A 12,500-nucleotide genomic window follows, 5' to 3' on the forward strand; every position below is an offset into this window, starting at 1 on the left:
ATGTTTTGAAAAATAAAGATCATACAGGTTATGAATGAAGATATGTAAGGCGAATAAAGATCTATCTATCTACCTATTTATCTATATATCTATCTATCTATCTATCTATCTATCTATCTATCTATCTATCTATATATATACATATATATATATATATATATATATATATATATATATATATATATATATATATATATATATATATATATCATTAACTGCCACATAACCCCACAGATTGTAATCACGTGCACAAACCACATCGTATAAACAAATCATATAAATTCTTTGCAGCGGTAGGACCCCCGCCCCCCCCGAGACCCGTCGACCAGTGTCCTCGTAATTGATGATGCTGATAACATCTGATAATCTGATAACATCTGATAATCCCAAAAGATAAAACTAGTCTTTCTCAAAAAAAGGGGTGGGGGGGGAGGGAGAAAATATAATAAGGTGTTGAGAAAAGACATGACAGAGGTACATAGCTGAAACGGAAGAAGGAGAGGTGGTTAGTGCGGGGAAGGGATCAAATAATGAAACGAGAAGGTGATGTACAAGACGAAAGAAATATTGTACATAAAGAAGGACGAAGAAGAAACAGGGGAAAAGGGGAGATGAAGGGGAATAATGAGCAAGCCAGGTAACATGCGGTGAATAGGGGACAAGACGATAAAGATCAAATTCATCTTATCAAAATATCATACTTCACCTTAACCAGAAAACAGAAACATCATTAAGTTTCTAAATGATTCTATGACAAAAGTTATTTTAGACGAAAAACCGGGAAAGTGTGGTAAGTGTCTTATAGAAAACGTCGTATACCACAATGCTGAAACACTGCTGGAAATACGAGTCAAGTAACTAGAAATGTAATTCACCTAACCTAAACAACAACAACAACAACAACAAGCATAACCAAATCTAAAAGTTCTAGATTAACCGGTTAACCTAACCTAACCTAACCTAATCTAACTTAAAATTAGGCAATAACCTAACCTAAATAACTGCAACTACTTTAACAATGATACGTTATAAATGGGTTGTGTATAAACATAAGGACGCGAGCCACCGTGCCTATAATAGACAACCAAACTTTTTTTTTTATGACGAGCACTGCATGTGGGTAATTACTGTCTAACATTTAATGACATGCGTCATTACATTACTGCTGTATCTATGTCACACACACACACACACACACACACACACACATACACACACACACACACATACACACACCACCAGGCGAGGTCAAGATAACTGACCTATTAGCATAAATGAACTTGACCACAGAACTGGGTAACAAAGAAATAAACATGAATATCTAAGCTCAAAATATTAATGATCCAGCATCACATCAGCATATTGAGGTATATAAAAAAAAAATTGATAAATCAAAAAATAAAAACGTTTAAGTAATTAACGAAGACCAAAGGGTTGCACGACTACAAAAAAAAGCGACTGAATTATGAGTCACTGGGAACTATATATATATAGGGGGGAGGGGGCGGCCCGCAACCCGTTTACTGAATAAATCTGGTGGACGAGAGGGAAAAAAAAATTGGTTATTGCCTACGAAAGGGAGGGATACAATGGTGGGGAAAAATATGGTAGTTAGGAACAGGAGAGAGAGAGAGAGAGAGAGAGAGAGAGAGAGAGAGAGAGAGAGAGAGAGAGAGAGAGAGAGAGAGAGAGAGAAGAGAGAGAGAGAGCAGATGGGGAGGTAGGGAGGAAGGGCTGGAAATCCTCCCCTCCTGTATTAACTCTCTGTAGGAAAGAAAGAGAAGGAACCACACGAGGATTTCTATTCCCCCTCACAAAGGTTCTGATTATCTGTGATACAAGCGCTACCTCGCTGAAGCAGGAAAGGAGGAGAATCTACAAAACATTAAAGATATGTCATGTATATATAATAACGAAGACCAGTCAGTGTTGACGTGTGGCACAGAAGCTATGTGGGGGAAAAGTGTCTTTGAAAATACTCGAAATTTGGATCTAAGATGTTCGTGCAGGATTCGTATTTCGTTTTTAAGATAATTTGATGTTTTAAGAAACCAGCCTGACCTATGGCAGAGGTGGCAAGAAGAAAACGAGTAATGCAGGGGGCACTTACACATATATTGTCCTCCTCAACACACTGATGTCCTCCCCAGCCCTCAACATTCCATATGTGTGTCACTCACACAACAGAGCCAAGCTGAGACAGCGAGCGTAGCGGGATACGTCAGCGTCGCTCAGGACGTCGTAAGGTCGGCTCAGTACAGAAGGTCCGTCGTAACGTGTTTATACACATATGAATAAGAGACTGAAGCACCTGTGACCTCCCTCCCCTCGGTGTTTCACGTCTGACCTGCGGGTCGTTCAGTACTCCAGTCTCGACGGTCGTTTTTGGATTTCGCTGGAATGACCCACGCCTTCATGATGGGTAGTTACGTCTACTGCTCTCCAATACTGGGCAGAGTGAGGTGGGTTGCTTACTCTCTCCTTAACTCGTATTTTCCTCCATTTGATTCTGGTATTCAACTGGTGCTCTTCCTCTGGACCTTCTCCAACAGATCTGTGCTTCCTCAGGTGAGGATTCCAGCGCAGGTGCCATCCGGAACATACGTTATATATATATATATATATATATATATATATATATATATATATATCCCTGGGGATAGGGGATTAAGAATACTTCCCACGTATTCCCTGCGTGTCGTAGAAGGCGACTAAAAGGGGAGGGAGCGGGAGGCTGGAAATCCTCCCGTCTCGTTTTTTTTTAATTTTCCAAAAGAAGGAACAGAGGAGGGGGCCAAGTGAGGATATTCCAAAAAAGGCCCAGTCCTCTGTTCTTGACGCTACCTCGCTAACTCGGGAAATGGCGAATAGTTTAAAAAAAAAAAGATATATATATATATATATATATATATACATATATATATATATATATATATATATATATATATATATATATATATATATATATATATATATATATATTTCTTCATATAGGTGTTACCGGACTCTGCCCGCTCCAGCTTACACCGCGAGTGGAAAAAAAAGTCACATTTGGCGAAGTTGTGCCACTGGGAGTACAGTCTCCTCAAGGGGTCTGCATTCCCGTGCTACTGCAAGCAGCGCAGTCTAAGTAGGGCTTGCAGGAGGCTTCAGAAAGGTCTTGGTCAAGGGGCGGGACTCGTTCACAGAAAACGGTCATGGGGAATTCACACATACACAGTCATCATCCTGCCATTCGCTGGAGGAGATGTAAACACTTGTTACAATACATTTTCTTTCTTCTCTCATCTTGTGTGATCCATTTACCTTGTCCTCACGGTCGTGCGCTCGGCACCATGGACACTGAGCCAGTCTGTTCCAGTCTCACTCTTACCCACATTAATCGTACACTCGTTGTGGATGAATTTTTACCCGTCCATATGATGGGGAGGGTAGCCAGCTGCTGTGATGAGGGACCGGGTCTTATTCATAGTACGCAAACTCTCACCTACCCTGCGTACGCACACTCACCTACCCTGCGTACGCACACTCACCTACCCTGCGTACAATTCTATTTTTTTTTTCTTTTTACCTAAATCATCAGCGAAAGTGTTCAGGTGTGACACTCTTGTTGTTAATTTAGTTACACCTGGAGTAACAATGGGCCCTGTCTGTGTGTGTGTCTCTCTGTCTGTGTGTGTGTGTGTGTGTGTGTGTGTGTGTGTGTGTGTGTGTGTGTGTGTGTGTGTGTGTGTGTCTGTCTGTCTGTGATGAAACTACATATGTGTTTATATGTGTTTAACGAAGGACGAAAAAACTGGAAGTGCGAGAATTAAGAAAAACAAGAAGACATTTTCACTCCTCATCACCACATGAATCACATACAAAGATTAATCAGAAAAACAGTTGGACGGAAGATTGCAAAATGACTGACAAAGAATCAAAGAAATCAAGAAAGTTTTTGTTTGCCAAATGATACAGAAATTGCTTATGAAATTCTTTTTATATATACGAAGTCTCAAAAATAACGTGAAGGCAATAAAGAGCTATAATAATAAAAGAAACTAAAACGGCATATATATATATATATATATATATATATATATATATATATATATATATATATATATATATATATATATATATATCCGAAATCAGAGTCAGATATAAAATTTCGCTTCTCACAACCTGCCAGATTAAGCCACACATACGAACGAAATAAAAAAGGAAAAAGACGTTGTGAAAGGCCATGGTACAGCAACCCCTCACCTCACCCCCTCACCCCACACCCCCTCACCCCACACCCCCTCACCTCACCAATCCCCCAGCAATAACCAAAGTCCACAAACGTTGGTGGAAGGCGGGGGGGAGGGGAGGAGGGGAGTGTGGGGGGTAGGGGGTGGCAACTGCTGTTGTATCCACTCCATAGCCCCAGCCCCCCCCCCCCCACCCTACCCCCTAGCTTTTAGCCAATCAAGCTGTGGCTGCCAGGGTGGTGGCAGGGAGGGAGGGAGGGGAGCAGTAGTAGTCTTGTGTTGCTGGCTCTCCCTGTGTAATAGATTGTGTGAATGCCACACGATGGAAGGGTGGGCCGCCCCCCCCCCCCCAACTGGGTTTAAATTGCTGGAAGGGGGGGAGGGAAGAGAGGGAGTGGGGGGGGGGGGGTTGAGACCACCGCAGTGGCTCAAGAAAAGACAGGATCCACGGAGGGAAAACCCGGGGGTTTTACTATATTTTCCCGTGGGGGAGGGGGAGGACCGGGGGGAGGAGGGCCGGGTTTTTTTATTATTCCCCTCTGGTTTTGCTTGAGTTTATGTGGGGTCTGTTTGTATTTTTTTTTTTTTTTTAGAATTGGGGGTGGGGTTATAGAGGTCAGGCTGGGGTTTATATTGGACAGGCAGAGGTTTATGGTGGCTGGAGGGTTTATAATGGACAGGCAGAGGTTTATGGTGGCTGGAGGGTTTATAATGGACAGGCAGAGGTTTATGACACCTTGAAATAAACTTTCCTTAAGTATCTGGTAAACCTTATTCATGATCAGATGAACTGGACGGCTTGAGGGAGACCAGAGGAGATGACCGAATATTTAACTGATGTTACTAGAATATATATATATATATATATATATATATATATATATATATATATATATATATATATATATACATATAATCTCTATCTACAATTACCTTACGACCAGAAGCCATGCAACAGTCCCAAGACCCATGACCTTTATAAAGACGACAGCAGCCAAAGACTGCGCTACTTCCAGCAGCAGGGTGGTGTAGACTCCTTTGGAGTGAGGAGGTCTTTGGCCAAAACTGTACTCCCGGTGATACAACCTAGGCAAATGTGACTCTTCATATATGAGAGAGAGAGAGAGAGAGAGAGAGAGAGAGAGAGAGAGAGAGAGAGAGAGAGAGAGAGAGAGAGAGAGGAACAAGTAAAGAGCAATAGTGGAAACAGATTAAAAATATAAAAAAAAGAGGCACAGGGTTGGGCTGGGGAGAGCCGGGGTAGCGGGAACAAAGAACCAGGATGGAGACGACAAGGTGATAAAGAGAGGGGAGAGGGGAGAGGGGAGAGGCGGAGGAGGAAGAGGTTCGATAAATGCCCGGCACCCGGCAAGTTTATCGGCCCCCCTTACCTCAGCGATTACAACCCCACCCCCAACACCCAACACCCATCCCCTCACAGCTAGCCAAGCCAGAGAGAGAGAGAGAGAGAGAGAGAGAGAGAGAGAGAGAGAGAGAGAGAGAGAGAGAGAGAGAGAGAGAGAGAGAGAGAGATGGAAACACCCTAAGCGAGCCTTTGCTTGGTGTAAGATTGTGTGTGTGTGGGGGGGGGGGGGGGAGACCACAGACTGAGCATGTGGTTGGTGGTGGTGGTTGGGTAGGAGTTGCGGTAACAAACATGGAAACATCAGTGGAGGAGGAGGAGGAGGTGGAATGGGGGTAGTGGCACAGCAACGTGTGTTGTTGGTAGTGGCACAGAGTAGCTAACGTGGGTTGGTAGTGGTGCCGTAAGTGGCAAGTGCTGTGGTAGAGGGGGGGAGGGGGGGTTATAAGTGTGATGGGTGGTGGTGGTGGCAGCGGGTGGTGGACAGGGTAGTGGTGGTAATTGTGGTGATGTTGGTTGTAGAGATGATCCTGGCACAGTACGATAATAATAAAGGTAATAATGATAATCATTATAATTATCATTATCATTATGAATGACATGTGCAGAGTAGATGTGTGCAAGTGAATCCATTTTTCATTTGTTCCTGACGCTCCAAGCTCATGCCGGAAAAGGAATTATGTTTAGAAATAATTATAACAGCTGCAACAACAGTAATAATAATAATAATAATAATAATAATAATAATAATAATGATAATAATTAACAATTCGTTATAGCAACCAGAGCTGAGGAGGTACAAGTATGATGATGAATTTGGTAAACAAGGGAGCGATGGTTGGTCTGGTGGCAGAGGTGGCAATGATGGTGGCACGAGACGTGATGGAAACAGAGTTACCTTCTGTGGTGGTGTCAGTGTTGTCAATAGAGAGAGAGAGAGAGAGAGAGAGAGAGAGAGAGAGAGAGAGAGAGAGAGAGAGAGAGAGAGAGAGAGAGAGAGAGAGAGAGAGAGAGCACCTCCCTACGAGTTCGTACGATACTTTTCGTTTTCTTTTGCCATTAGACCGAGGGATTACACCATTTATCATCTATTTCCAAACCTTAACAACTACAGCACTTCAGACACATCTACTACCAACACGTTACATAAACTTATATGACCTTTCTTTTTCCAAGCGTCATCTAATTATGAGTTTAGATATATCAAAGATCGTACAAGAATCTTCAATCTTCCTTACCCACGCCTACACCACGTTTTCTCTCCTGACGCCGCGGGCATGTGGGATGAAATTCAAAAACGTTACTTCGAGCCATAACGAAAACTGGGGCCCTGATCTGATATTATGAGTCCTTACAAAATGTTATACTTTATCTGCTCAGAGATCGTAATGATACACCTACCAATAAAAAATATTTAGTTGTCTATGTTTTCCATAGTCTTTGAAAATCATGATGTATACGGACCACGGACGTTTCCACGCTGCGTAAATTACCTTGTGAACGCAAAGACCCTATATAACAGACCATCAATGTGGGTCGATATATTGATAATAATAAGAATTCGATCGTCGTTCACTGAATGAAAAAAAAAAATCATAATCCACATATCAAAGAAAACGAAGTTACACAGCTTACGTCAGAGAAAATGTAAGACGGGGTGACTAATGTAAATATAGGCAATTGGGATAATTCACCTTTTTAAAATAAATATCATGTGATGTTACCAAATAAACCATGACATACATACATATAGATAAGTAATCATATAAAGATACACATATACAAGTGGAGGAAGAGAGAGAGAGAGAGAGATTTACAGTCTTTACTTATATTTTAAGAGAATCTTCAGTAAGAAAGTGGGAGCCTCTCTCTCTCTCTCTCTCTCTCTCTCTCTCTCTCTCTCTCTCTCTCCAAGCGTTCGCCATATATACATTATCTACGGCCCCCCCCCCAGCCTTGGGGAAACCTGACCACATAGTGTTCGATTTCGATTACGTGGTAAAGAAAAAAAGAGGGGGAGGGGCGGGGGGAGGGAGAGATAGAGAGAGTTATAGGAAATAGCGTAGAACTTTGATGATGATATACATAAGTTTGGGATGGGCAGCTTTTCTGGAGGAGGGGGAGGGGGGGAGGAGAGGGGAGAGGAGGGGGAAGGGGAAGGGGCAGAGATTGAAACGTTCATTACGAAAGCTTTGAGAATGAGACAGAGTGGTGGGGTAAACATGTGAAATATGTATGATACGTGAGGTATATGGGCTGGAGAGGAGAGGAAACTTTATACGTAAGACATACACGAAAGGTTAAACAACTAGTAAATAAAAGATATGAAGGAGAGATGACGAACGAGAGAAACCCGCCAGATATATCTGGCAGATGGGAATATATATATATATATATATATATATATATATATATATATATATATATATATATATATATATATATATATATATCACACTACCACTAGTCAAGATGAACAAGTAAAGTACAAATACAGGAGTGTAGACAAGTGCTAGTATTACACACACACACACACACACACACACACACACAGATGAAATCCACATCTTCCAAAATCTCGTATATACAAGAATTCATGCCACAGTTCCATCAAGCTCGACCTTGAGCGCTTTAATAAGAGGAAAGGTTTGGTTGTCTGAACGATCAAATAACATCTTATGATTCGTGGAGGGCGGGTTATCCGTGTGTGTGTGTGTGTGTGTGTGTGTGTGTGTGTGTGTGTGTGTGTGTGTGTGGAGGACAACGCGTATCATGCCATCCTCCACAGTGCTACGCATAACTGCTTCCGTCATGGAGATAGCACCCACCCAACCCTCAGGGCGGCATCTGCAACTCATCTTTCACCAGCCTCTCCCTACCTCCCGCTGAGGCCCGTGTGACCAGGGGGAGCGGTCATCTACACACGTGGCAAAATGTATATAGTAAGACACATCAGTGTAGATACAGGGACCCGACCTGCGAGGGATGGGCAGACCTGAGACGTCCCGCGTCACACGGGGTGTTGCTCCAGTTATCTTGCCAGACTGGTCCCCCATAACGTGTGTGTGTGTGTGTGTGTGTGTGTGTGTGTGTGTGTATGTGTGTGTGTGAGAGAGAGAGAGAGTGTGTCTGTCTGTGTGTCTGTGTGTGTGAGGGGGTTGTTTATTTACCGTCAGGCCAAGTTAACCCGTGGAAGGAGCAAGCAGCGGAAGCAGCAATTTTGACAAATACTCTGATATTATTCTTCGTGACGGTAAAATACTGAAGATTTCTCTGCCCAGCTTCATGATAAGCGTACATAATTGTGTATGCAAGACATACACATATATGTATATTCTTGTTTATCTACCTATCTAATTATCTAAAAGATCAGGGCAATATACATATATATATATATATATATATATATATATATATATATATATAGTATAAGAACGGGACAAGAATCAAATGCCTTGTTTAATCACATTAAAAACTATGATTATTGTACTGACTGGAGTAATGCCATCTCAGTTATTAACTCTATTACCTCGAGAAATATTGAATCTTCTATTATTGAATACATGAAGAATTATAATCTTAATATTAGTGATGGTCTATACAAATCGGATAACTTTGTTGTTCATAAAATTTGTAAACAATTTACCTTCTTGTCCTCATAATAAGTTTATGATACGCTCGTTGTCGGTCTTGGACAATCACATGTTTACCAAATGGCGTCCTAGCTACGGCTCTTCGTTGTATATCAACTGACTGTTATATTTTTCTCTTGTGTCTCCCCTGATGTGATTATTTCACGAAAGTGCACTTGGGAACTTATCGTGTTTCATTTTCCCCGTGGACTCTTAGAAATAGACTTGATAAGAAAAAAAAAAAAAAAATATCAATATATATATATATATATATATATATATATATATATATATATATATATATATATATATATATATATATATACTATAAAACAAAAGAAGAAAAGAAAAGGTCCCACGAACTGAAAACTATCTTCCCATACTTTACATATAAGTAATAGTAATTTATGATTAAATACACACACACACACACACACACACACACACACACACACACACACACACACACACACACATCTGACTTATGTTGGGGTATATATGTGTTTGTGTGTCTTACCCTGGTATATGTGCTTTATGAATAAATATTTAAAAAACAAGTAAATAGGTCATAACAAAGCACACACACACCAGGTCGAGAGACAAGAGTGTAAAACTCCCTCCCCTTACAGTACACACACACACACACACACACACACACACACACACACACACACACACACACACACACACTTAGCAAAGCGACAGGCCACAGATCACCATAGCCAAGGATGAGATTCCAACCCAGGAGTGAGGAAAGTTGTGAGGGCGTGATGACAGACGATATCCAACGTATAGCTCCATCCCTCCCTATACACATTAATTACCACCATAAAACTACATACACAATCGTAGATACACCCTCACATACACACCTATATACACGTATATAGGTCTGTACACGTATATATACATCCCCACAGAGAAAAAAAATATACACACTACACACGTACAGAATGTAGAGGAACCACATGAGTATGTCGGAGTGGAGTGTGTGTGTGAGAGTGACGGTCAACAGGATAGTTCTCCCCCGCTACTTACGACCACGTCTTAAGGTGGCCAAAGAAAACTAAGTTCCCTTGTCCAGTCGTAGCGGTGACTTACCTAACTTAATCTTCGAGGACTTCCTGGCGCACCCGAGCCCGGCCGGCTACCGCATCTGTGGTCACCACTAGCCTCCCCACACGTAAAACAGGCCACTGTAAAATGGTTGAATGTCTAGTTAATAAGTGTGGATCACCTTCGATAAATATATACATCGTCTCTGTAAACTTAATTAGTAATACACTCTGGATAACTCAAGTGTGAAAAGCATTACAAGTATCTATTCATTTCTGACAACACAGTGTAAGTAAATTCTTTCAAGTAATCTAGAATGTTTTGAAACTACAGTGTATAGTGAATAAACCTAGCTTTAAGTATCAACGATGAATAACTCACAATAATACGAAAATTGACATCATTTAAACCACACTTGCTCCGTCTACTGAGATCGGAGGTTGTCGAGTGGTGCAACACAGATTTTGATCACCTGATATAGAAAGACAACATCAACACAGTCCTCTTCTATTATCAGACACCACAAAAAAGATCTATCAGTTGAGGTGCCCCAAAACGTACTTCTCTGAGAAAATACAAAGCCAAATAATTAAGACTATAACAGAGGCCATCTACTTCCTGAACACGAGGAACAGACGAGCAACTATAGTGTGTTTCTACCATATCTAACCATACAATTACTTTCTGATATATGATGTTGATGATGGAGTTACCAAGGTTGTGGTCTTGGGGTCTATATATGACCTTTCCACTTTTCTTATTTTCTTTCCTGAAATGTCCTCTTGTCCACTGCACTCCCAAGGAACCTCTGCAGTGTCTTCAACTCCCAAACCCGCCCAAACACTCCCCCAAAAAAAAAACGCAAAGCTCAAAACCCTCCCAAAGTTTTTTTTCCTTTTTTTTAACTTCCCCAAGTTATACGAGAGGTACTATTCGAAGCACCACTGCTTCATGAACCTTGCAGACTACTCCTTTAGTGAGCCCCCCAAACGAAGCCCCGATTCATCAATTCGAATCCTTCAACACACCACTCACATCAACACGATGTGATACAGATATACAGTACATTCTACGGCCACGATTATTTTCAGTGAATAGAACAAGACGATATGTTGAATAATGATAATAATGATAATAATGATGATAATAATGATGATAATAATAATAATGATAATAATGATAATAACAACTATACACTTCCTTGAGCCAAAACCCAGGTTCAGAACTCGACGATACAGCTTCAATACATCCACGAACCCTGCGTTTCGAAGCAAATCGTTGCTCCATGGAATTCCTGATACGCGAATAAAAAAACCAGATAAGATAAAGCGGTAAGAACCGGTCCAGACCGGTGGATTCCAGCAATGCCTTCCCTAACGCTTGACCACTTCCTTGACCGCATTAATGTTGCAAGGGCCAAACCGTGTGTGCATAGTGCGTGTGTACACGACCTTAACACACCTGCAGAAGGTGGTGAAAGATTCTCCTGTTGGTGGGTCGTACTAGTCTGACGCTGACGACCTTAACGACCCTCGACAGCTGGTTGACCTAATTGCCCAAACTACTAACAGGCTTGTAAGAGCGGTTTACGATAATGCTAAAAAAAATGATAAAACAATATGCACTTCTGGTGAACTCTGACGTGTGTACAGAATAACAACAATGGTTCGAATCTCAATCATTATCTAACGACGATTACAAGGCTTGTTGAACAGTGTTGTCATGCCGAGTTCCATTACCATTGTTGAAATAACGATAATAACTAGAAAAAGATGTCATTTTGGGTCAATTTTGGCCACTGAAAGAATGCTAAAAATCATCGATTGAAACATATGTGTGCGTATGTTAGGCACGTAGGTGGAGAGACATATTACTCTATCGCATAACCTCATGATCACTGACTGAGTTATGATCATAGTGATCAACTGGAAACTTTGGTTAACCCACTGACCCGTGCACAATACCCAGGACTGGTCAGATTACAACATTTCATAAGCCTGTGGAGCGTGACCCACAATCAAGACACCATTGTGTCATATATCACGAATGGTGGCTCATGGTCGCGTAATGAACTTAAAAAAAAGGATACCCAAACCCCCCATCCCACCAAGTTTTTGTGTTCAAATTTGAAATCTATTGTACACCAGACATACCTCAAATCACGAATTTCTTCTCTGATTTTGTAAGGGACGTATGATAATATACGTGTGACAC

General features: G+C 41.3%; 1 protein-coding gene across 2 annotated transcripts in view; it reads right to left on the reverse strand.

Moving 5' to 3' along the window:
* The window catches only part of nab (NGFI-A-binding protein homolog), an 844,405-nt gene that overhangs the window by 601,348 nt on the left and 230,557 nt on the right, over window positions 1-12,500 (reverse strand). For both annotated transcript variants that reach the window (XM_071666139.1, XM_071666138.1), the window contains exon 2: window positions 10,332-10,426. The gene's annotated coding sequence lies outside the window, so the exon portion shown is untranslated. The remainder of the gene's footprint in view (window positions 1-10,331; window positions 10,427-12,500) is intronic.

This window comes from Panulirus ornatus, chromosome 10 (genome assembly GCF_036320965.1).
Source record: "Panulirus ornatus isolate Po-2019 chromosome 10, ASM3632096v1, whole genome shotgun sequence".
Taxonomy (NCBI): domain Eukaryota; kingdom Metazoa; phylum Arthropoda; class Malacostraca; order Decapoda; family Palinuridae; genus Panulirus; species Panulirus ornatus.